Raw genomic sequence first — 25,422 nt, 5'->3', positions numbered from 1 at the left:
CCTAAACCCATACCATTATTGCTAAGCAGCAAGACAGGGGGCCATTGCACTCCCACGGGGCCTTTTTAAATGCAATCCATAACCCGGATTTGCCAGGAACCCTTCTTACTCCTCCTACTTGCATGTGACACTGGGCTTAGGATCTGCATAGGAAACACACACACAAGCACACACCTACCTTTGTTGCCTGCAGATGCCTCCTTGGCTGTCCCCAAACGGTATCAAACCAACACCCACGGGAAGCTGTAAGCATAGAGGACATGCCTGCACCCCATTGGACTTACCTGTGTGGGTTAAATCCGGGTTATTTGACAACCTATGGCGGTGATGGTTCTGCTCAGGCAGAGCAGTGCTGATGCTCCTCATAAAGCTGTCGCTGCTGTGAAGGTTCTAGGTGACATCACAAATCCCTATGGTTACATACACAACAAAGCTGGGTTGTTGTTGTTTACACTCTGCAAGGCCTGTGGAAGTGAGTGACATCATAGCACTGTAGTTCTGAGGGTTCTAGATGGATGCAACAATCTCCTGTTGCTTCTATGAAGGCCATAATAGACGACATCACCAAACAGCTCCATAGTCACATACACAGCAAAGGAGAGATGTTGTTTACACCTAGTGATGTCAGTGGTATTGAGTGACATCACAGCACAGTGCTAAGGCTCCTGGGCCTGGACACAGCAGCGGCTGCAATATCTCAACGGAGAATACGTTTATATATATGTGTGTGTGTGCGCGTATATATATATATATATATATATATATATATATATATTTCTCCGCCGAAATCACTTTTAAACCCATTTCCACCTTTTTTTCCCTTCTCTTCCTCTTACTTTTTTTTCACGTTTTTTTACGTTTTTCTCCTTTTCGCCTCTTTTCTGGGCGTATTATTCTTCTTTTTCTTCTTTTTTTTCGTCTAATGCATACCCCATCAGTGCAGCAATGCTTATTCAATACCGCCAGCAGATGGAGACACTGGGGGATAATTTTCTAAGGATTTATACTGATTTTTCCTGTCTGAATTTGTCGCACAGAAAGTTGCAGGCCAAATATGTGTGACATTTCTGCGACTTTAGCTTCTAGAGCATTTTTACAACATTATACATAGGTGCTGAATACATAAAAAGCGACTGTTCAGCGACAGACAAGTCGCATCGGCTGAAAGTAGGCCAGAATGTCAGTCCATGTTGGAGCAGGTTTAGATACAGTCTAAAGTATAGATCTCAAAGTCTGTGCACAGAATTTAGCAAGGGCCTCGCACCTTCTGATGCATCAGGTAGGTGCACAATAGCATAGCCTAACCCTCTGTACTTTGGTCTATATTGATGCGGGACATAGACAGCCAGCTGATGACCAATCCATTAGTGCAATGGATGGCTGGAAGCATTTGTCTTTGCCTTTGCAATACCACAGAAGCAATGCATGGTCAATGTACAGCAATGACACACCTGTGTGAACAGCCAGGAGACCCCCCCCCCCCCCCCATGTTATGTTACATAGTTACATAGTTAGTACGGTCGAAAAAAGACATATGTCCATCAAGTTCAACCAGGGAATTAAGGGGTAGGGGTGTGGCGCGATATTGGGGAAGGGATGAGATTTTATATTTCTTCATAAGCATTAATCTTATTTTGTCAATTAGGAACATTCAGCACCCACCCGCTATCAAGGCAGCTGCCTATCATGTCATGCCCTACCTGCACAGGTGTGCTGGCTACTCAAATGATCCAATTAAGGAGGCCATTTAGTCAGCAGCAGCAGAAGTCCTGTGCCTGGACGCTCCAACAGCGGCCAGACACAAGCAGAAGCAGCAGAAGCAGCAGCAGCAGCAGCAGCACCACCTTTTGTTTTTTGGCTGCAGCAGCAAGGCCCACAGGGCTGGCTAGCTGGCTAGCCAGCAAGCAGGTAGCAATGAAAGTAGGAATCTTTCTTTTTAACCCTGTAAGGGGGTGGTGCACTGTACCCGAAGATACTGCCATATCGGGTCAATGCATAGGGCGACGGAAGCAAGCTTCGAAATCGGCCCCCGTTCTCAAAAATCCATTTAATATATGGTCCCCAGATAGGGGACGTATCAGATATTAAACTGATAAGAACAGATACTACACTTGATCTTAGCCAAAAGGCCGAGAAGCGATAACCGTGAAAGGGGCGGGCCCAACAAGGTCCCCTTCATGGGCACTATCACTGCTTGCTGTCAGGGAGGCTGCCAGACAATTTTCCATGCACACTCTGGGCTGGGGGGCAGTCAACCACCAGTACACACAGCAGAACCTAAACCCATACCATTATTGCTAAGCAGCAAGACAGGGGCCCATTGCACTCCCACGGGGCCTTTTTAAATGCAATCCATAACCCGGATTTGCCAGGAACCCTTCTTACTCCTCCTACTTGCATGTGACACTGGGCTTAGGATCTGCATAGGAAACACACACACAAGCACACACCTACCTTTGTTGCCTGCAGATGCCTCCTTGGCTGTCCCCAAACGGTATCAAACCAACACCCACGGGAAGCTGTAAGCATAGAGGACATGCCTGCACCCCATTGGACTTACCTGTGTGGGTTAAATCCGGGTTATTTGACAACCTATGGCGGTGATGGTTCTGCTCAGGCAGAGCAGTGCTGATGCTCCTCATAAAGCTGTCGCTGCTGTGAAGGTTCTAGGTGACATCACAAATCCCTATGGTTACATACACAACAAAGCTGGGTTGTTGTTGTTTACACTCTGCAAGGCCTGTGGAAGTGAGTGACATCATAGCACTGTAGTTCTGAGGGTTCTAGATGGATGCAACAATCTCCTGTTGCTTCTATGAAGGCCATAATAGACGACATCACCAAACAGCTCCATAGTCACATACACAGCAAAGGAGAGATGTTGTTTACACCTAGTGATGTCAGTGGTATTGAGTGACATCACAGCACAGTGCTAAGGCTCCTGGGCCTGGACACAGCAGCGGCTGCAATATCTCAACGGAGAATACGTTTATATATATATGTGTGTGTGTGCGCGTATATATATATATATATATATATATATATATATATATATATATATTTCTCCGCCGAAATCACTTTTAAACCCATTTCCACCTTTTTTTCCCTTCTCTTCCTCTTACTTTTTTTTCACGTTTTTTTACGTTTTTCTCCTTTTCGCCTCTTTTCTGGGCGTATTATTCTTCTTTTTCTTCTTTTTTTTCGTCTAATGCATACCCCATCAGTGCAGCAATGCTTATTCAATACCGCCAGCAGATGGAGACACTGGGGGATAATTTTCTAAGGATTTATACTGATTTTTCCTGTCTGAATTTGTCGCACAGAAAGTTGCAGGCCAAATATGTGTGACATTTCTGCGACTTTAGCTTCTAGAGCATTTTTACAACATTATACATAGGTGCTGAATACATAAAAAGCGACTGTTCAGCGACAGACAAGTCGCATCGGCTGAAAGTAGGCCAGAATGTCAGTCCATGTTGGAGCAGGTTTAGATACAGTCTAAAGTATAGATCTCAAAGTCTGTGCACAGAATTTAGCAAGGGCCTCGCACCTTCTGATGCATCAGGTAGGTGCACAATAGCATAGCCTAACCCTCTGTACTTTGGTCTATATTGATGCGGGACATAGACAGCCAGCTGATGACCAATCCATTAGTGCAATGGATGGCTGGAAGCATTTGTCTTTGCCTTTGCAATACCACAGAAGCAATGCATGGTCAATGTACAGCAATGACACACCTGTGTGAACAGCCAGGAGACCCCCCCCCCCCCCCCCCCATGTTATGTTACATAGTTACATAGTTAGTACGGTCGAAAAAAGACATATGTCCATCAAGTTCAACCAGGGAATTAAGGGGTAGGGGTGTGGCGCGATATTGGGGAAGGGATGAGATTTTATATTTCTTCATAAGCATTAATCTTATTTTGTCAATTAGGAACATTCAGCACCCACCCGCTATCAAGGCAGCTGCCTATCATGTCATGCCCTACCTGCACAGGTGTGCTGGCTACTCAAATGATCCAATTAAGGAGGCCATTTAGTCAGCAGCAGCAGAAGTCCTGTGCCTGGACGCTCCAACAGCGGCCAGACACAAGCAGAAGCAGCAGAAGCAGCAGCAGCAGCACCACCTTTTGTTTTTTGGCTGCAGCAGCAAGGCCCACAGGGCTGGCTAGCTGGCTAGCCAGCAAGCAGGTAGCAATGAAAGTAGGAATCTTTCTTTTTAACCCTGTAAGGGGGTGGTGCACTGTACCCGAAGATACTGCCATATCGGGTCAATGCATAGGGCGACGGAAGCAAGCTTCGAAATCGGCCCCCGTTCTCAAAAATCCATTTAATATATGGTCCCCAGATAGGGGACGTATCAGATATTAAACTGATAAGAACAGATACTACACTTGATCTTAGCCAAAAGGCCGAGAAGCGATAACCGTGAAAGGGGCGGGCCCAACAAGGTCCCCTTCATGGGCACTATCACTGCTTGCTGTCAGGGAGGCTGCCAGACAATTTTCCATGCACACTCTGGGCTGGGGGGCAGTCAACCACCAGTACACACAGCAGAACCTAAACCCATACCATTATTGCTAAGCAGCAAGACAGGGGCCCATTGCACTCCCACGGGGCCTTTTTAAATGCAATCCATAACCCGGATTTGCCAGGAACCCTTCTTACTCCTCCTACTTGCATGTGACACTGGGCTTAGGATCTGCATAGGAAACACACACACAAGCACACACCTACCTTTGTTGCCTGCAGATGCCTCCTTGGCTGTCCCCAAACGGTATCAAACCAACACCCACGGGAAGCTGTAAGCATAGAGGACATGCCTGCACCCCATTGGACTTACCTGTGTGGGTTAAATCCGGGTTATTTGACAACCTATGGCGGTGATGGTTCTGCTCAGGCAGAGCAGTGCTGATGCTCCTCATAAAGCTGTCGCTGCTGTGAAGGTTCTAGGTGACATCACAAATCCCTATGGTTACATACACAACAAAGCTGGGTTGTTGTTGTTTACACTCTGCAAGGCCTGTGGAAGTGAGTGACATCATAGCACTGTAGTTCTGAGGGTTCTAGATGGATGCAACAATCTCCTGTTGCTTCTATGAAGGCCATAATAGACGACATCACCAAACAGCTCCATAGTCACATACACAGCAAAGGAGAGATGTTGTTTACACCTAGTGATGTCAGTGGTATTGAGTGACATCACAGCACAGTGCTAAGGCTCCTGGGCCTGGACACAGCAGCGGCTGCAATATCTCAACGGAGAATACGTTTATATCTATGTGTGTGTGCGCATATATATATATATATATATATATATATATATATTTCTCCGCCGAAATCACTTTTAAACCCATTTCCACCTTTTTTTCCCTTCTCTTCCTCTTACTTTTTTTTCACGTTTTTTTACGTTTTTCTCCTTTTCGCCTCTTTTCTGGGCGTATTATTCTTCTTTTTCTTCTTTTTTTTCGTCTAATGCATACCCCATCAGTGCAGCAATGCTTATTCAATACCGCCAGCAGATGGAGACACTGGGGGATAATTTTCTAAGGATTTATACTGATTTTTCCTGTCTGAATTTGTCGCACAGAAAGTTGCAGGCCAAATATGTGTGACATTTCTGCGACTTTAGCTTCTAGAGCATTTTTACAACATTATACATAGGTGCTGAATACATAAAAAGCGACTGTTCAGCGACAGACAAGTCGCATCGGCTGAAAGTAGGCCAGAATGTCAGTCCATGTTGGAGCAGGTTTAGATACAGTCTAAAGTATAGATCTCAAAGTCTGTGCACAGAATTTAGCAAGGGCCTCGCACCTTCTGATGCATCAGGTAGGTGCACAATAGCATAGCCTAACCCTCTGTACTTTGGTCTATATTGATGCGGGACATAGACAGCCAGCTGATGACCAATCCATTAGTGCAATGGATGGCTGGAAGCATTTGTCTTTGCCTTTGCAATACCACAGAAGCAATGCATGGTCAATGTACAGCAATGACACACCTGTGTGAACAGCCAGGAGACCCCCCCCCCCCCCCCCCATGTTATGTTACATAGTTACATAGTTAGTACGGTCGAAAAAAGACATATGTCCATCAAGTTCAACCAGGGAATTAAGGGGTAGGGGTGTGGCGCGATATTGGGGAAGGGATGAGATTTTATATTTCTTCATAAGCATTAATCTTATTTTGTCAATTAGGAACATTCAGCACCCACCCGCTATCAAGGCAGCTGCCTATCATGTCATGCCCTACCTGCACAGGTGTGCTGGCTACTCAAATGATCCAATTAAGGAGGCCATTTAGTCAGCAGCAGCAGAAGTCCTGTGCCTGGACGCTCCAACAGCGGCCAGACACAAGCAGAAGCAGCAGAAGCAGCAGCAGCAGCACCACCTTTTGTTTTTTGGCTGCAGCAGCAAGGCCCACAGGGCTGGCTAGCTGGCTAGCCAGCAAGCAGGTAGCAATGAAAGTAGGAATCTTTCTTTTTAACCCTGTAAGGGGGTGGTGCACTGTACCCGAAGATACTGCCATATCGGGTCAATGCATAGGGCGACGGAAGCAAGCTTCGAAATCGGCCCCCGTTCTCAAAAATCCATTTAATATATGGTCCCCAGATAGGGGACGTATCAGATATTAAACTGATAAGAACAGATACTACACTTGATCTTAGCCAAAAGGCCGAGAAGCGATAACCGTGAAAGGGGCGGGCCCAACAAGGTCCCCTTCATGGGCACTATCACTGCTTGCTGTCAGGGAGGCTGCCAGACAATTTTCCATGCACACTCTGGGCTGGGGGGCAGTCAACCACCAGTACACACAGCAGAACCTAAACCCATACCATTATTGCTAAGCAGCAAGACAGGGGCCCATTGCACTCCCACGGGGCCTTTTTAAATGCAATCCATAACCCGGATTTGCCAGGAACCCTTCTTACTCCTCCTACTTGCATGTGACACTGGGCTTAGGATCTGCATAGGAAACACACACACAAGCACACACCTACCTTTGTTGCCTGCAGATGCCTCCTTGGCTGTCCCCAAACGGTATCAAACCAACACCCACGGGAAGCTGTAAGCATAGAGGACATGCCTGCACCCCATTGGACTTACCTGTGTGGGTTAAATCCGGGTTATTTGACAACCTATGGCGGTGATGGTTCTGCTCAGGCAGAGCAGTGCTGATGCTCCTCATAAAGCTGTCGCTGCTGTGAAGGTTCTAGGTGACATCACAAATCCCTATGGTTACATACACAACAAAGCTGGGTTGTTGTTGTTTACACTCTGCAAGGCCTGTGGAAGTGAGTGACATCATAGCACTGTAGTTCTGAGGGTTCTAGATGGATGCAACAATCTCCTGTTGCTTCTATGAAGGCCATAATAGACGACATCACCAAACAGCTCCATAGTCACATACACAGCAAAGGAGAGATGTTGTTTACACCTAGTGATGTCAGTGGTATTGAGTGACATCACAGCACAGTGCTAAGGCTCCTGGGCCTGGACACAGCAGCGGCTGCAATATCTCAACGGAGAATACGTTTATATATATGTGTGTGTGTGCGCGTATATATATATATATATATATATATATATATATATATATATATATTTCTCCGCCGAAATCACTTTTAAACCCATTTCCACCTTTTTTTCCCTTCTCTTCCTCTTACTTTTTTTTCACGTTTTTTTACGTTTTTCTCCTTTTCGCCTCTTTTCTGGGCGTATTATTCTTCTTTTTCTTCTTTTTTTTCGTCTAATGCATACCCCATCAGTGCAGCAATGCTTATTCAATACCGCCAGCAGATGGAGACACTGGGGCTGGGGGATAATTTTCTAAGGATTTATACTGATTTTTCCTGTCTGAATTTGTCGCACAGAAAGTTGCAGGCCAAATATGTGTGACATTTCTGCGACTTTAGCTTCTAGAGCATTTTTACAACATTATACATAGGTGCTGAATACATAAAAAGCGACTGTTCAGCGACAGACAAGTCGCATCGGCTGAAAGTAGGCCAGAATGTCAGTCCATGTTGGAGCAGGTTTAGATACAGTCTAAAGTATAGATCTCAAAGTCTGTGCACAGAATTTAGCAAGGGCCTCGCACCTTCTGATGCATCAGGTAGGTGCACAATAGCATAGCCTAACCCTCTGTACTTTGGTCTATATTGATGCGGGACATAGACAGCCAGCTGATGACCAATCCATTAGTGCAATGGATGGCTGGAAGCATTTGTCTTTGCCTTTGCAATACCACAGAAGCAATGCATGGTCAATGTACAGCAATGACACACCTGTGTGAACAGCCAGGAGACCCCCCCCCCCCCCATGTTATGTTACATAGTTACATAGTTAGTACGGTCGAAAAAAGACATATGTCCATCAAGTTCAACCAGGGAATTAAGGGGTAGGGGTGTGGCGCGATATTGGGGAAGGGATGAGATTTTATATTTCTTCATAAGCATTAATCTTATTTTGTCAATTAGGAACATTCAGCACCCACCCGCTATCAAGGCAGCTGCCTATCATGTCATGCCCTACCTGCACAGGTGTGCTGGCTACTCAAATGATCCAATTAAGGAGGCCATTTAGTCAGCAGCAGCAGAAGTCCTGTGCCTGGACGCTCCAACAGCGGCCAGACACAAGCAGAAGCAGCAGAAGCAGCAGCAGCAGCACCACCTTTTGTTTTTTGGCTGCAGCAGCAAGGCCCACAGGGCTGGCTAGCTGGCTAGCCAGCAAGCAGGTAGCAATGAAAGTAGGAATCTTTCTTTTTAACCCTGTAAGGGGGTGGTGCACTGTACCCGAAGATACTGCCATATCGGGTCAATGCATAGGGCGACGGAAGCAAGCTTCGAAATCGGCCCCCGTTCTCAAAAATCCATTTAATATATGGTCCCCAGATAGGGGACGTATCAGATATTAAACTGATAAGAACAGATACTACACTTGATCTTAGCCAAAAGGCCGAGAAGCGATAACCGTGAAAGGGGCGGGCCCAACAAGGTCCCCTTCATGGGCACTATCACTGCTTGCTGTCAGGGAGGCTGCCAGACAATTTTCCATGCACACTCTGGGCTGGGGGGCAGTCAACCACCAGTACACACAGCAGAACCTAAACCCATACCATTATTGCTAAGCAGCAAGACAGGGGCCCATTGCACTCCCACGGGGCCTTTTTAAATGCAATCCATAACCCGGATTTGCCAGGAACCCTTCTTACTCCTCCTACTTGCATGTGACACTGGGCTTAGGATCTGCATAGGAAACACACACACAAGCACACACCTACCTTTGTTGCCTGCAGATGCCTCCTTGGCTGTCCCCAAACGGTATCAAACCAACACCCACGGGAAGCTGTAAGCATAGAGGACATGCCTGCACCCCATTGGACTTACCTGTGTGGGTTAAATCCGGGTTATTTGACAACCTATGGCGGTGATGGTTCTGCTCAGGCAGAGCAGTGCTGATGCTCCTCATAAAGCTGTCGCTGCTGTGAAGGTTCTAGGTGACATCACAAATCCCTATGGTTACATACACAACAAAGCTGGGTTGTTGTTGTTTACACTCTGCAAGGCCTGTGGAAGTGAGTGACATCATAGCACTGTAGTTCTGAGGGTTCTAGATGGATGCAACAATCTCCTGTTGCTTCTATGAAGGCCATAATAGACGACATCACCAAACAGCTCCATAGTCACATACACAGCAAAGGAGAGATGTTGTTTACACCTAGTGATGTCAGTGGTATTGAGTGACATCACAGCACAGTGCTAAGGCTCCTGGGCCTGGACACAGCAGCGGCTGCAATATCTCAACGGAGAATACGTTTATATATATGTGTGTGTGTGCGCGTATATATATATATATATATATATATATATATATATATATATATATATATTTCTCCGCCGAAATCACTTTTAAACCCATTTCCACCTTTTTTTCCCTTCTCTTCCTCTTACTTTTTTTTCACGTTTTTTTACGTTTTTCTCCTTTTCGCCTCTTTTCTGGGCGTATTATTCTTCTTTTTCTTCTTTTTTTTCGTCTAATGCATACCCCATCAGTGCAGCAATGCTTATTCAATACCGCCAGCAGATGGAGACACTGGGGGATAATTTTCTAAGGATTTATACTGATTTTTCCTGTCTGAATTTGTCGCACAGAAAGTTGCAGGCCAAATATGTGTGACATTTCTGCGACTTTAGCTTCTAGAGCATTTTTACAACATTATACATAGGTGCTGAATACATAAAAAGCGACTGTTCAGCGACAGACAAGTCGCATCGGCTGAAAGTAGGCCAGAATGTCAGTCCATGTTGGAGCAGGTTTAGATACAGTCTAAAGTATAGATCTCAAAGTCTGTGCACAGAATTTAGCAAGGGCCTCGCACCTTCTGATGCATCAGGTAGGTGCACAATAGCATAGCCTAACCCTCTGTACTTTGGTCTATATTGATGCGGGACATAGACAGCCAGCTGATGACCAATCCATTAGTGCAATGGATGGCTGGAAGCATTTGTCTTTGCCTTTGCAATACCACAGAAGCAATGCATGGTCAATGTACAGCAATGACACACCTGTGTGAACAGCCAGGAGACCCCCCCCCCCCCCCCCATGTTATGTTACATAGTTACATAGTTAGTACGGTCGAAAAAAGACATATGTCCATCAAGTTCAACCAGGGAATTAAGGGGTAGGGGTGTGGCGCGATATTGGGGAAGGGATGAGATTTTATATTTCTTCATAAGCATTAATCTTATTTTGTCAATTAGGAACATTCAGCACCCACCCGCTATCAAGGCAGCTGCCTATCATGTCATGCCCTACCTGCACAGGTGTGCTGGCTACTCAAATGATCCAATTAAGGAGGCCATTTAGTCAGCAGCAGCAGAAGTCCTGTGCCTGGACGCTCCAACAGCGGCCAGACACAAGCAGAAGCAGCAGAAGCAGCAGCAGCAGCACCACCTTTTGTTTTTTGGCTGCAGCAGCAAGGCCCACAGGGCTGGCTAGCTGGCTAGCCAGCAAGCAGGTAGCAATGAAAGTAGGAATCTTTCTTTTTAACCCTGTAAGGGGGTGGTGCACTGTACCCGAAGATACTGCCATATCGGGTCAATGCATAGGGCGACGGAAGCAAGCTTCGAAATCGGCCCCCGTTCTCAAAAATCCATTTAATATATGGTCCCCAGATAGGGGACGTATCAGATATTAAACTGATAAGAACAGATACTACACTTGATCTTAGCCAAAAGGCCGAGAAGCGATAACCGTGAAAGGGGCGGGCCCAACAAGGTCCCCTTCATGGGCACTATCACTGCTTGCTGTCAGGGAGGCTGCCAGACAATTTTCCATGCACACTCTGGGCTGGGGGGCAGTCAACCACCAGTACACACAGCAGAACCTAAACCCATACCATTATTGCTAAGCAGCAAGACAGGGGCCCATTGCACTCCCACGGGGCCTTTTTAAATGCAATCCATAACCCGGATTTGCCAGGAACCCTTCTTACTCCTCCTACTTGCATGTGACACTGGGCTTAGGATCTGCATAGGAAACACACACACAAGCACACACCTACCTTTGTTGCCTGCAGATGCCTCCTTGGCTGTCCCCAAACGGTATCAAACCAACACCCACGGGAAGCTGTAAGCATAGAGGACATGCCTGCACCCCATTGGACTTACCTGTGTGGGTTAAATCCGGGTTATTTGACAACCTATGGCGGTGATGGTTCTGCTCAGGCAGAGCAGTGCTGATGCTCCTCATAAAGCTGTCGCTGCTGTGAAGGTTCTAGGTGACATCACAAATCCCTATGGTTACATACACAACAAAGCTGGGTTGTTGTTGTTTACACTCTGCAAGGCCTGTGGAAGTGAGTGACATCATAGCACTGTAGTTCTGAGGGTTCTAGATGGATGCAACAATCTCCTGTTGCTTCTATGAAGGCCATAATAGACGACATCACCAAACAGCTCCATAGTCACATACACAGCAAAGGAGAGATGTTGTTTACACCTAGTGATGTCAGTGGTATTGAGTGACATCACAGCACAGTGCTAAGGCTCCTGGGCCTGGACACAGCAGCGGCTGCAATATCTCAACGGAGAATACGTTTATATATATGTGTGTGTGTGCGCGTATATATATATATATATATATATATATATATATATATATATATATTTCTCCGCCGAAATCACTTTTAAACCCATTTCCACCTTTTTTTCCCTTCTCTTCCTCTTACTTTTTTTTCACGTTTTTTTACGTTTTTCTCCTTTTCGCCTCTTTTCTGGGCGTATTATTCTTCTTTTTCTTCTTTTTTTTCGTCTAATGCATACCCCATCAGTGCAGCAATGCTTATTCAATACCGCCAGCAGATGGAGACACTGGGGGATAATTTTCTAAGGATTTATACTGATTTTTCCTGTCTGAATTTGTCGCACAGAAAGTTGCAGGCCAAATATGTGTGACATTTCTGCGACTTTAGCTTCTAGAGCATTTTTACAACATTATACATAGGTGCTGAATACATAAAAAGCGACTGTTCAGCGACAGACAAGTCGCATCGGCTGAAAGTAGGCCAGAATGTCAGTCCATGTTGGAGCAGGTTTAGATACAGTCTAAAGTATAGATCTCAAAGTCTGTGCACAGAATTTAGCAAGGGCCTCGCACCTTCTGATGCATCAGGTAGGTGCACAATAGCATAGCCTAACCCTCTGTACTTTGGTCTATATTGATGCGGGACATAGACAGCCAGCTGATGACCAATCCATTAGTGCAATGGATGGCTGGAAGCATTTGTCTTTGCCTTTGCAATACCACAGAAGCAATGCATGGTCAATGTACAGCAATGACACACCTGTGTGAACAGCCAGGAGACCCCCCCCCCCCCCCATGTTATGTTACATAGTTACATAGTTAGTACGGTCGAAAAAAGACATATGTCCATCAAGTTCAACCAGGGAATTAAGGGGTAGGGGTGTGGCGCGATATTGGGGAAGGGATGAGATTTTATATTTCTTCATAAGCATTAATCTTATTTTGTCAATTAGGAACATTCAGCACCCACCCGCTATCAAGGCAGCTGCCTATCATGTCATGCCCTACCTGCACAGGTGTGCTGGCTACTCAAATGATCCAATTAAGGAGGCCATTTAGTCAGCAGCAGCAGAAGTCCTGTGCCTGGACGCTCCAACAGCGGCCAGACACAAGCAGAAGCAGCAGAAGCAGCAGCAGCAGCACCACCTTTTGTTTTTTGGCTGCAGCAGCAAGGCCCACAGGGCTGGCTAGCTGGCTAGCCAGCAAGCAGGTAGCAATGAAAGTAGGAATCTTTCTTTTTAACCCTGTAAGGGGGTGGTGCACTGTACCCGAAGATACTGCCATATCGGGTCAATGCATAGGGCGACGGAAGCAAGCTTCGAAATCGGCCCCCGTTCTCAAAAATCCATTTAATATATGGTCCCCAGATAGGGGACGTATCAGATATTAAACTGATAAGAACAGATACTACACTTGATCTTAGCCAAAAGGCCGAGAAGCGATAACCGTGAAAGGGGCGGGCCCAACAAGGTCCCCTTCATGGGCACTATCACTGCTTGCTGTCAGGGAGGCTGCCAGACAATTTTCCATGCACACTCTGGGCTGGGGGGCAGTCAACCACCAGTACACACAGCAGAACCTAAACCCATACCATTATTGCTAAGCAGCAAGACAGGGGCCCATTGCACTCCCACGGGGCCTTTTTAAATGCAATCCATAACCCGGATTTGCCAGGAACCCTTCTTACTCCTCCTACTTGCATGTGACACTGGGCTTAGGATCTGCATAGGAAACACACACACAAGCACACACCTACCTTTGTTGCCTGCAGATGCCTCCTTGGCTGTCCCCAAACGGTATCAAACCAACACCCACGGGAAGCTGTAAGCATAGAGGACATGCCTGCACCCCATTGGACTTACCTGTGTGGGTTAAATCCGGGTTATTTGACAACCTATGGCGGTGATGGTTCTGCTCAGGCAGAGCAGTGCTGATGCTCCTCATAAAGCTGTCGCTGCTGTGAAGGTTCTAGGTGACATCACAAATCCCTATGGTTACATACACAACAAAGCTGGGTTGTTGTTGTTTACACTCTGCAAGGCCTGTGGAAGTGAGTGACATCATAGCACTGTAGTTCTGAGGGTTCTAGATGGATGCAACAATCTCCTGTTGCTTCTATGAAGGCCATAATAGACGACATCACCAAACAGCTCCATAGTCACATACACAGCAAAGGAGAGATGTTGTTTACACCTAGTGATGTCAGTGGTATTGAGTGACATCACAGCACAGTGCTAAGGCTCCTGGGCCTGGACACAGCAGCGGCTGCAATATCTCTACGGAGAATACGTTTATATATATGTGTGTGTGTGCGCGTATATATATATATATATATATATATATATATATATATATATATATATATTCTCCGCCGAAATCACTTTTAAACCCATTTCCACCTTTTTTTCCCTTCTCTTCCTCTTACTTTTTTTTCACGTTTTTTTACGTTTTTCTCCTTTTCGCCTCTTTTCTGGGCGTATTATTCTTCTTTTTCTTCTTTTTTTTCGTCTAATGCATACCCCATCAGTGCAGCAATGCTTATTCAATACCGCCAGCAGATGGAGACACTGGGGGATAATTTTCTAAGGATTTATACTGATTTTTCCTGTCTGAATTTGTCGCACAGAAAGTTGCAGGCCAAATATGTGTGACATTTCTGCGACTTTAGCTTCTAGAGCATTTTTACAACATTATACATAGGTGCTGAATACATAAAAAGCGACTGTTCAGCGACAGACAAGTCGCATCGGCTGAAAGTAGGCCAGAATGTCAGTCCATGTTGGAGCAGGTTTAGATACAGTCTAAAGTATAGATCTCAAAGTCTGTGCACAGAATTTAGCAAGGGCCTCGCACCTTCTGATGCATCAGGTAGGTGCACAATAGCATAGCCTAACCCTCTGTACTTTGGTCTATATTGATGCGGGACATAGACAGCCAGCTGATGACCAATCCATTAGTGCAATGGATGTCTGGAAGCATTTGTCTTTGCCTTTGCAATACCACAGAAGCAATGCATGGTCAATGTACAGCAATGACACACCTGTGTGAACAGCCAGGAGACCCCCCCCCCCCCCCCCCATGTTATGTTACATAGTTACATAGTTAGTACGGTCGAAAAAAGACATATGTCCATCAAGTTCAACCAGGGAATTAAGGGGTAGGGGTGTGGCGCGATATTGGGGAAGGGATGAGATTTTATATTTCTTCATAAGCATTAATCTTATTTTGTCAATTAGGAACATTCAGCACCCACCCGCTATCAAGGCAGCTGCCTATCATGTCATGCCCTACCTGCACAGGTGTGCTGGCTACTCAAATGATCCAATTAAGGAGGCCATTTAGTCAGCAGCAGCAGAAGTCCTGTGCCTGGACGCTCCAACAGCGGCCAGACACAAGCAGAAGCAGCAGAAGCAGCAGCAGCAGCACCACCTTTTGTTTTTTGGCTGCAGCAGCAAGGCCCACAGGGCTGGCTAGCTGGCTAGCCAGCAAGCAGGTAGCAATGAAAGTAGGAATCTTTCTTTTTAACCCTGTAAGGGGGTGGTGCACTGTACCCGAAGATACTGCCATATCGGGTCAATGCATAGGGCGACGGAAGCAAGCTTCGAAATCGGCCCCCGTTCTCAAAAATCCATTTAATATATGGTCCCCAGATAGGGGACGTATCAGATATTAAACTGATAAGAACAGATACTACACTTGATCTTAGCCAAAAGGCCGAGAAGCGATAACCGTGAAAGGGGCGGGCCCAACAAGGTCCCCTTCATGGGCACTATCACTGCTTGCTGTCAGGGAGGCTGCCAGACAATTTTCCATGCACACTCTGGGCTGGGGGGCAGTCAACCACCAGTACACACAGCAGAACCTAAACCCATACCATTATTGCTAAGCAGCAAGACAGGGGCCCATTGCACTCCCACGGGGCCTTTTTAAATGCAATCCATAACCCGGATTTGCCAGGAACCCTTCTTACTCCTCCTACTTGCATGTGACACTGGGCTTAGGATCTGCATAGGAAACACACACACAAGCACACACCTACCTTTGTTGCCTGCAGATGCCTCCTTGGCTGTCCCCAAACGGTATCAAACCAACACCCACGGGAAGCTGTAAGCATAGAGGACATGCCTGCACCCCATTGGACTTACCTGTGTGGGTTAAATCCGGGTTATTTGACAACCTATGGCGGTGATGGTTCTGCTCAGGCAGAGCAGTGCTGATGCTCCTCATAAAGCTGTCGCTGCTGTGAAGGTTCTAGGTGACATCACAAATCCCTATGGTTACATACACAACAAAGCTGGGTTGTTGTTGTTTACACTCTGCAAGGCCTGTGGAAGTGAGTGACATCATAGCACTGTAGTTCTGAGGGTTCTAGATGGATGCAACAATCTCCTGTTGCTTCTATGAAGGCCATAATAGACGACATCACCAAACAGCTCCATAGTCACATACACAGCAAAGGAGAGATGTTGTTTACACCTAGTGATGTCAGTGGTATTGAGTGACATCACAGCACAGTGCTAAGGCTCCTGGGCCTGGACACAGCAGCGGCTGCAATATCTCAACGGAGAATACGTTTATATATATGTGTGTGTGTGCGCGTATATATATATATATATATATATATATATATATATATATATATATTTCTCCGCCGAAATCACTTTTAAACCCATTTCCACCTTTTTTTCCCTTCTCTTCCTCTTACTTTTTTTTCACGTTTTTTTACGTTTTTCTCCTTTTCGCCTCTTTTCTGGGCGTATTATTCTTCTTTTTCTTCTTTTTTTTCGTCTAATGCATACCCCATCAGTGCAGCAATGCTTATTCAATACCGCCAGCAGATGGAGACACTGGGGGATAATTTTCTAAGGATTTATACTGATTTTTCCTGTCTGAATTTGTCGCACAGAAAGTTGCAGGCCAAATATGTGTGACATTTCTGCGACTTTAGCTTCTAGAGCATTTTTACAACATTATACATAGGTGCTGAATACATAAAAAGCGACTGTTCAGCGACAGACAAGTCGCATCGGCTGAAAGTAGGCCAGAATGTCAGTCCATGTTGGAGCAGGTTTAGATACAGTCTAAAGTATAGATCTCAAAGTCTGTGCACAGAATTTAGCAAGGGCCTCGCACCTTCTGATGCATCAGGTAGGTGCACAATAGCATAGCCTAACCCTCTGTACTTTGGTCTATATTGATGCGGGACATAGACAGCCAGCTGATGACCAATCCATTAGTGCAATGGATGGCTGGAAGCATTTGTCTTTGCCTTTGCAATACCACAGAAGCAATGCATGGTCAATGTACAGCAATGACACACCTGTGTGAACAGCCAGGAGACCCCCCCCCCCCCCCCATGTTATGTTACATAGTTACATAGTTAGTACGGTCGAAAAAAGACATATGTCCATCAAGTTCAACCAGGGAATTAAGGGGTAGGGGTGTGGCGCGATATTGGGGAAGGGATGAGATTTTATATTTCTTCATAAGCATTAATCTTATTTTGTCAATTAGGAACATTCAGCACCCACCCGCTATCAAGGCAGCTGCCTATCATGTCATGCCCTACCTGCACAGGTGTGCTGGCTACTCAAATGATCCAATTAAGGAGGCCATTTAGTCAGCAGCAGCAGAAGTCCTGTGCCTGGACGCTCCAACAGCGGCCAGACACAAGCAGAAGCAGCAGAAGCAGCAGCAGCAGCACCACCTTTTGTTTTTTGGCTGCAGCAGCAAGGCCCACAGGGCTGGCTAGCTGGCTAGCCAGCAAGCAGGTAGCAATGAAAGTAGGAATCTTTCTTTTTAACCCTGTAAGGGGGTGGTGCACTGTACCCGAAGATACTGCCATATCGGGTCAATGCATAGGGCGACGGAAGCAAGCTTCGAAATCGGCCCCCGTTCTCAAAAATCCATTTAATATATGGTCCCCAGATAGGGGACGTATCAGATATTAAACTGATAAGAACAGATACTACACTTGATCTTAGCCAAAAGGCCGAGAAGCGATAACCGTGAAAGGGGCGGGCCCAACAAGGTCCCCTTCATGGGCACTATCACTGCTTGCTGTCAGGGAGGCTGCCAGACAATTTTCCATGCACACTCTGGGCTGGGGGGCAGTCAACCACCAGTACACACAGCAGAACCTAAACCCATACCATTATTGCTAAGCAGCAAGACAGGGGCCCATTGCACTCCCACGGGGCCTTTTTAAATGCAATCCATAACCCGGATTTGCCAGGAACCCTTCTTACTCCTCCTACTTGCATGTGACACTGGGCTTAGGATCTGCATAGGAAACACACACACAAGCACACACCTACCTTTGTTGCCTGCAGATGCCTCCTTGGCTGTCCCCAAACGGTATCAAACCAACACCCACGGGAAGCTGTAAGCATAGAGGACATGCCTGCACCCCATTGGACTTACCTGTGTGGGTTAAATCCGGGTTATTTGACAACCTATGGCGGTGATGGTTCTGCTCAGGCAGAGCAGTGCTGATGCTCCTCATAAAGCTGTCGCTGCTGTGAAGGTTCTAGGTGACATCACAAATCCCTATGGTTACATACACAACAAAGCTGGGTTGTTGTTGTTTACACTCTGCAAGGCCTGTGGAAGTGAGTGACATCATAGCACTGTAGTTCTGAGGGTTCTAGATGGATGCAACAATCTCCTGTTGCTTCTATGAAGGCCATAATAGACGACATCACCAAACAGCTCCATAGTCACATACACAGCAAAGGAGAGATGTTGTTTACACCTAGTGATGTCAGTGGTATTGAGTGACATCACAGCACAGTGCTAAGGCTCCTGGGCCTGGACACAGCAGCGGCTGCAATATCTCAACGGAGAATACGTTTATATATATGTGTGTGTGTGCGCGTATATATATATATATATATATATATATATATATATATATATATATATATATTTCTCCGCCGAAATCACTTTTAAACCCATTTCCACCTTTTTTTCCCTTCTCTTCCTCTTACTTTTTTTTCACGTTTTTTTACGTTTTTCTCCTTTTCGCCTCTTTTCTGGGCGTATTATTCTTCTTTTTCTTCTTTTTTTTCGTCTAATGCATACCCCATCAGTGCAGCAATGCTTATTCAATACCGCCAGCAGATGGAGACACTGGGGGATAATTTTCTAAGGATTTATACTGATTTTTCCTGTCTGAATTTGTCGCACAGAAAGTTGCAGGCCAAATATGTGTGACATTTCTGCGACTTTAGCTTCTAGAGCATTTTTACAACATTATACATAGGTGCTGAATACATAAAAAGCGACTGTTCAGCGACAGACAAGTCGCATCGGCTGAAAGTAGGCCAGAATGTCAGTCCATGTTGGAGCAGGTTTAGATACAGTCTAAAGTATAGATCTCAAAGTCTGTGCACAGAATTTAGCAAGGGCCTCGCACCTTCTGATGCATCAGGTAGGTGCACAATAGCATAGCCTAACCCTCTGTACTTTGGTCTATATTGATGCGGGACATAGACAGCCAGCTGATGACCAATCCATTAGTGCAATGGATGGCTGGAAGCATTTGTCTTTGCCTTTGCAATACCACAGAAGCAATGCATGGTCAATGTACAGCAATGACACACCTGTGTGAACAGCCAGGAGACCCCCCCCCCCCCCCCCATGTTATGTTACATAGTTACATAGTTAGTACGGTCGAAAAAAGACATATGTCCATCAAGTTCAACCAGGGAATTAAGGGGTAGGGGTGTGGCGCGATATTGGGGAAGGGATGAGATTTTATATTTCTTCATAAGCATTAATCTTATTTTGTCAATTAGGAACATTCAGCACCCACCCGCTATCAAGGCAGCTGCCTATCATGTCATGCCCTACCTGCACAGGTGTGCTGGCTACTCAAATGATCCAATTAAGGAGGCCATTTAGTCAGCAGCAGCAGAAGTCCTGTGCCTGGACGCTCCAACAGCGGCCAGACACAAGCAGAAGCAGCAGAAGCAGCAGCAGCAGCACCACCTTTTGTTTTTTGGCTGCAGCAGCAAGGCCCACAGGGCTGGCTAGCTGGCTAGCCAGCAAGCAGGTAGCAATGAAAGTAGGAATCTTTCTTTTTAACCCTGTAAGGGGGTGGTGCACTGTACCCGAAGATACTGCCATATCGGGTCAATGCATAGGGCGACGGAAGCAAGCTTCGAAATCGGCCCCCGTTCTCAAAAATCCATTTAATATATGGTCCCCAGATAGGGGACGTATCAGATATTAAACTGATAAGAACAGATACTACACTTGATCTTAGCCAAAAGGCCGAGAAGCGATAACCGTGAAAGGGGCGGGCCCAACAAGGTCCCCTTCATGGGCACTATCACTGCTTGCTGTCAGGGAGGCTGCCAGACAATTTTCCATGCACACTCTGGGCTGGGGGGCAGTCAACCACCAGTACACACAGCAGAACCTAAACCCATACCATTATTGCTAAGCAGCAAGACAGGGGCCCATTGCACTCCCACGGGGCCTTTTTAAATGCAATCCATAACCCGGATTTGCCAGGAACCCTTCTTACTCCTCCTACTTGCATGTGACACTGGGCTTAGGATCTGCATAGGAAACACACACACAAGCACACACCTACCTTTGTTGCCTGCAGATGCCTCCTTGGCTGTCCCCAAACGGTATCAAACCAACACCCACGGGAAGCTGTAAGCATAGAGGACATGCCTGCACCCCATTGGACTTACCTGTGTGGGTTAAATCCGGGTTATTTGACAACCTATGGCGGTGATGGTTCTGCTCAGGCAGAGCAGTGCTGATGCTCCTCATAAAGCTGTCGCTGCTGTGAAGGTTCTAGGTGACATCACAAATCCCTATGGTTACATACACAACAAAGCTGGGTTGTTGTTGTTTACACTCTGCAAGGCCTGTGGAAGTGAGTGACATCATAGCACTGTAGTTCTGAGGGTTCTAGATGGATGCAACAATCTCCTGTTGCTTCTATGAAGGCCATAATAGACGACATCACCAAACAGCTCCATAGTCACATACACAGCAAAGGAGAGATGTTGTTTACACCTAGTGATGTCAGTGGTATTGAGTGACATCACAGCACAGTGCTAAGGCTCCTGGGCCTGGACACAGCAGCGGCTGCAATATCTCAACGGAGAATACGTTTATATATATGTGTGTGTGTGCGCGTATATATATATATATATATATATATATATATATATATATATATTTCTCCGCCGAAATCACTTTTAAACCCATTTCCACCTTTTTTTCCCTTCTCTTCCTCTTACTTTTTTTTCACGTTTTTTTACGTTTTTCTCCTTTTCGCCTCTTTTCTGGGCGTATTATTCTTCTTTTTCTTCTTTTTTTTCGTCTAATGCATACCCCATCAGTGCAGCAATGCTTATTCAATACCGCCAGCAGATGGAGACACTGGGGGATAATTTTCTAAGGATTTATACTGATTTTTCCTGTCTGAATTTGTCGCACAGAAAGTTGCAGGCCAAATATGTGTGACATTTCTGCGACTTTAGCTTCTAGAGCATTTTTACAACATTATACATAGGTGCTGAATACATAAAAAGCGACTGTTCAGCGACAGACAAGTCGCATCGGCTGAAAGTAGGCCAGAATGTCAGTCCATGTTGGAGCAGGTTTAGATACAGTCTAAAGTATAGATCTCAAAGTCTGTGCACAGAATTTAGCAAGGGCCTCGCACCTTCTGATGCATCAGGTAGGTGCACAATAGCATAGCCTAACCCTCTGTACTTTGGTCTATATTGATGCGGGACATAGACAGCCAGCTGATGACCAATCCATTAGTGCAATGGATGGCTGGAAGCATTTGTCTTTGCCTTTGCAATACCACAGAAGCAATGCATGGTCAATGTACAGCAATGACACACCTGTGTGAACAGCCAGGAGACCCCCCCCCCCCCCATGTTATGTTACATAGTTACATAGTTAGTACGGTCGAAAAAAGACATATGTCCATCAAGTTCAACCAGGGAATTAAGGGGTAGGGGTGTGGCGCGATATTGGGGAAGGGATGAGATTTTATATTTCTTCATAAGCATTAATCTTATTTTGTCAATTAGGAACATTCAGCACCCACCCGCTATCAAGGCAGCTGCCTATCATGTCATGCCCTACCTGCACAGGTGTGCTGGCTACTCAAATGATCCAATTAAGGAGGCCATTTAGTCAGCAGCAGCAGAAGTCCTGTGCCTGGACGCTCCAACAGCGGCCAGACACAAGCAGAAGCAGCAGAAGCAGCAGCAGCAGCACCACCTTTTGTTTTTTGGCTGCAGCAGCAAGGCCCACAGGGCTGGCTAGCTGGCTAGCCAGCAAGCAGGTAGCAATGAAAGTAGGAATCTTTCTTTTTAACCCTGTAAGGGGGTGGTGCACTGTACCCGAAGATACTGCCATATCGGGTCAATGCATAGGGCGACGGAAGCAAGCTTCGAAATCGGCCCCCGTTCTCAAAAATCCATTTAATATATGGTCCCCAGATAGGGGACGTATCAGATATTAAACTGATAAGAACAGATACTACACTTGATCTTAGCCAAAAGGCCGAGAAGCGATAACCGTGAAAGGGGCGGGCCCAACAAGGTCCCCTTCATGGGCACTATCACTGCTTGCTGTCAGGGAGGCTGCCAGACAATTTTCCATGCACACTCTGGGCTGGGGGGCAGTCAACCACCAGTACACACAGCAGAACCTAAACCCATACCATTATTGCTAAGCAGCAAGACAGGGGCCCATTGCACTCCCACGGGGCCTTTTTAAATGCAATCCATAACCCGGATTTGCCAGGAACCCTTCTTACTCCTCCTACTTGCATGTGACACTGGGCTTAGGATCTGCATAGGAAACACACACACAAGCACACACCTACCTTTGTTGCCTGCAGATGCCTCCTTGGCTGTCCCCAAACGGTATCAAACCAACACCCACGGGAAGCTGTAAGCATAGAGGACATGCCTGCACCCCATTGGACTTACCTGTGTGGGTTAAATCCGGGTTATTTGACAACCTATGGCGGTGATGGTTCTGCTCAGGCAGAGCAGTGCTGATGCTCCTCATAAAGCTGTCGCTGCTGTGAAGGTTCTAGGTGACATCACAAATCCCTATGGTTACATACACAACAAAGCTGGGTTGTTGTTGTTTACACTCTGCAAGGCCTGTGGAAGTGAGTGACATCATAGCACTGTAGTTCTGAGGGTTCTAGATGGATGCAACAATCTCCTGTTGCTTCTATGAAGGCCATAATAGACGACATCACCAAACAGCTCCATAGTCACATACACAGCAAAGGAGAGATGTTGTTTACACCTAGTGATGTCAGTGGTATTGAGTGACATCACAGCACAGTGCTAAGGCTCCTGGGCCTGGACACAGCAGCGGCTGCAATATCTCAACGGAGAATACGTTTATATATATGTGTGTGTGTGCGCGTATATATATATATATATATATATATATATATATATATATATATATTTCTCCGCCGAAATCACTTTTAAACCCATTTCCACCTTTTTTTCCCTTCTCTTCCTCTTACTTTTTTTTCACGTTTTTTTACGTTTTTCTCCTTTTCGCCTCTTTTCTGGGCGTATTATTCTTCTTTTTCTTCTTTTTTTTCGTCTAATGCATACCCCATCAGTGCAGCAATGCTTATTCAATACCGCCAGCAGATGGAGACACTGGGGGATAATTTTCTAAGGATTTATACTGATTTTTCCTGTCTGAATTTGTCGCACAGAAAGTTGCAGGCCAAATATGTGTGACATTTCTGCGACTTTAGCTTCTAGAGCATTTTTACAACATTATACATAGGTGCTGAATACATAAAAAGCGACTGTTCAGCGACAGACAAGTCGCATCGGCTGAAAGTAGGCCAGAATGTCAGTCCATGTTGGAGCAGGTTTAGATACAGTCTAAAGTATAGATCTCAAAGTCTGTGCACAGAATTTAGCAAGGGCCTCGCACCTTCTGATGCATCAGGTAGGTGCACAATAGCATAGCCTAACCCTCTGTACTTTGGTCTATATTGATGCGGGACATAGACAGCCAGCTGATGACCAATCCATTAGTGCAATGGATGGCTGGAAGCATTTGTCTTTGCCTTTGCAATACCACAGAAGCAATGCATGGTCAATGTACAGCAATGACACACCTGTGTGAACAGCCAGGAGACCCCCCCCCCCCCCATGTTATGTTACATAGTTACATAGTTAGTACGGTCGAAAAAAGACATATGTCCATCAAGTTCAACCAGGGAATTAAGGGGTAGGGGTGTGGCGCGATATTGGGGAAGGGATGAGATTTTATATTTCTTCATAAGCATTAATCTTATTTTGTCAATTAGGAACATTCAGCACCCACCCGCTATCAAGGCAGCTGCCTATCATGTCATGCCCTACCTGCACAGGTGTGCTGGCTACTCAAATGATCCAATTAAGGAGGCCATTTAGTCAGCAGCAGCAGAAGTCCTGTGCCTGGACGCTCCAACAGCGGCCAGACACAAGCAGAAGCAGCAGAAGCAGCAGCAGCAGCACCACCTTTTGTTTTTTGGCTGCAGCAGCAAGGCCCACAGGGCTGGCTAGCTGGCTAGCCAGCAAGCAGGTAGCAATGAAAGTAGGAATCTTTCTTTTTAACCCTGTAAGGGGGTGGTGCACTGTACCCGAAGATACTGCCATATCGGGTCAATGCATAGGGCGACGGAAGCAAGCTTCGAAATCGGCCCCCGTTCTCAAAAATCCATTTAATATATGGTCCCCAGATAGGGGACGTATCAGATATTAAACTGATAAGAACAGATACTACACTTGATCTTAGCCAAAAGGCCGAGAAGCGATAACCGTGAAAGGGGCGGGCCCAACAAGGTCCCCTTCATGGGCACTATCACTGCTTGCTGTCAGGGAGGCTGCCAGACAATTTTCCATGCACACTCTGGGCTGGGGGGCAGTCAACCACCAGTACACACAGCAGAACCTAAACCCATACCATTATTGCTAAGCAGCAAGACAGGGGCCCATTGCACTCCCACGGGGCCTTTTTAAATGCAATCCATAACCCGGATTTGCCAGGAACCCTTCTTACTCCTCCTACTTGCATGTGACACTGGGCTTAGGATCTGCATAGGAAACACACACACAAGCACACACCTACCTTTGTTGCCTGCAGATGCCTCCTTGGCTGTCCCCAAACGGTATCAAACCAACACCCACGGGAAGCTGTAAGCATAGAGGACATGCCTGCACCCCATTGGACTTACCTGTGTGGGTTAAATCCGGGTTATTTGACAACCTATGGCGGTGATGGTTCTGCTCAGGCAGAGCAGTGCTGATGC

The 25,422-nt window shown here is 46.1% G+C and overlaps 11 non-coding genes across 11 annotated transcripts; all 11 read right to left on the bottom strand.

Moving 5' to 3' along the window:
• Positions 1-1,950: 1,950 nt before the first annotated feature.
• LOC130325186 (U2 spliceosomal RNA) lies at positions 1,951-2,141 on the bottom strand. Its single transcript, XR_008870046.1, has one exon. It is a non-coding gene; the product is annotated as a U2 spliceosomal RNA (small nuclear RNA).
• Positions 2,142-4,233: 2,092 nt separating this feature from the next.
• Positions 4,234-4,424, bottom strand: LOC130325184 (U2 spliceosomal RNA). The gene has a single exon (XR_008870045.1). It is a non-coding gene; the product is annotated as a U2 spliceosomal RNA (small nuclear RNA).
• Positions 4,425-6,499: 2,075 nt separating this feature from the next.
• Positions 6,500-6,690, bottom strand: LOC130325183 (U2 spliceosomal RNA). Its single transcript, XR_008870044.1, has one exon. It is a non-coding gene; the product is annotated as a U2 spliceosomal RNA (small nuclear RNA).
• A 2,091-nt stretch (positions 6,691-8,781) lies between these two features.
• Positions 8,782-8,972, bottom strand: LOC130325182 (U2 spliceosomal RNA). The gene has a single exon (XR_008870043.1). It is a non-coding gene; the product is annotated as a U2 spliceosomal RNA (small nuclear RNA).
• A 2,092-nt stretch (positions 8,973-11,064) lies between these two features.
• Positions 11,065-11,255, bottom strand: LOC130325181 (U2 spliceosomal RNA). Its single transcript, XR_008870042.1, has one exon. It is a non-coding gene; the product is annotated as a U2 spliceosomal RNA (small nuclear RNA).
• Positions 11,256-13,341: 2,086 nt separating this feature from the next.
• On the bottom strand, positions 13,342-13,532 carry LOC130325180 (U2 spliceosomal RNA). Its single transcript, XR_008870041.1, has one exon. It is a non-coding gene; the product is annotated as a U2 spliceosomal RNA (small nuclear RNA).
• A 2,092-nt stretch (positions 13,533-15,624) lies between these two features.
• Positions 15,625-15,815, bottom strand: LOC130325193 (U2 spliceosomal RNA). Its single transcript, XR_008870053.1, has one exon. It is a non-coding gene; the product is annotated as a U2 spliceosomal RNA (small nuclear RNA).
• A 2,087-nt stretch (positions 15,816-17,902) lies between these two features.
• On the bottom strand, positions 17,903-18,093 carry LOC130325192 (U2 spliceosomal RNA). Its single transcript, XR_008870052.1, has one exon. It is a non-coding gene; the product is annotated as a U2 spliceosomal RNA (small nuclear RNA).
• A 2,094-nt stretch (positions 18,094-20,187) lies between these two features.
• On the bottom strand, positions 20,188-20,378 carry LOC130325191 (U2 spliceosomal RNA). The gene has a single exon (XR_008870051.1). It is a non-coding gene; the product is annotated as a U2 spliceosomal RNA (small nuclear RNA).
• Positions 20,379-22,461: 2,083 nt separating this feature from the next.
• LOC130325190 (U2 spliceosomal RNA) lies at positions 22,462-22,652 on the bottom strand. The gene has a single exon (XR_008870050.1). It is a non-coding gene; the product is annotated as a U2 spliceosomal RNA (small nuclear RNA).
• Positions 22,653-24,737: 2,085 nt separating this feature from the next.
• LOC130325179 (U2 spliceosomal RNA) lies at positions 24,738-24,928 on the bottom strand. The gene has a single exon (XR_008870040.1). It is a non-coding gene; the product is annotated as a U2 spliceosomal RNA (small nuclear RNA).
• Between the last annotated feature and the right edge of the window lie 494 nt (positions 24,929-25,422).

This window comes from Hyla sarda, unplaced genomic scaffold, assembly GCF_029499605.1.
Source record: "Hyla sarda isolate aHylSar1 unplaced genomic scaffold, aHylSar1.hap1 scaffold_2702, whole genome shotgun sequence".
Taxonomy (NCBI): Eukaryota; Metazoa; Chordata; class Amphibia; order Anura; family Hylidae; genus Hyla; species Hyla sarda.
This window is presented reverse-complemented; position numbering and strand designations above follow the sequence as displayed.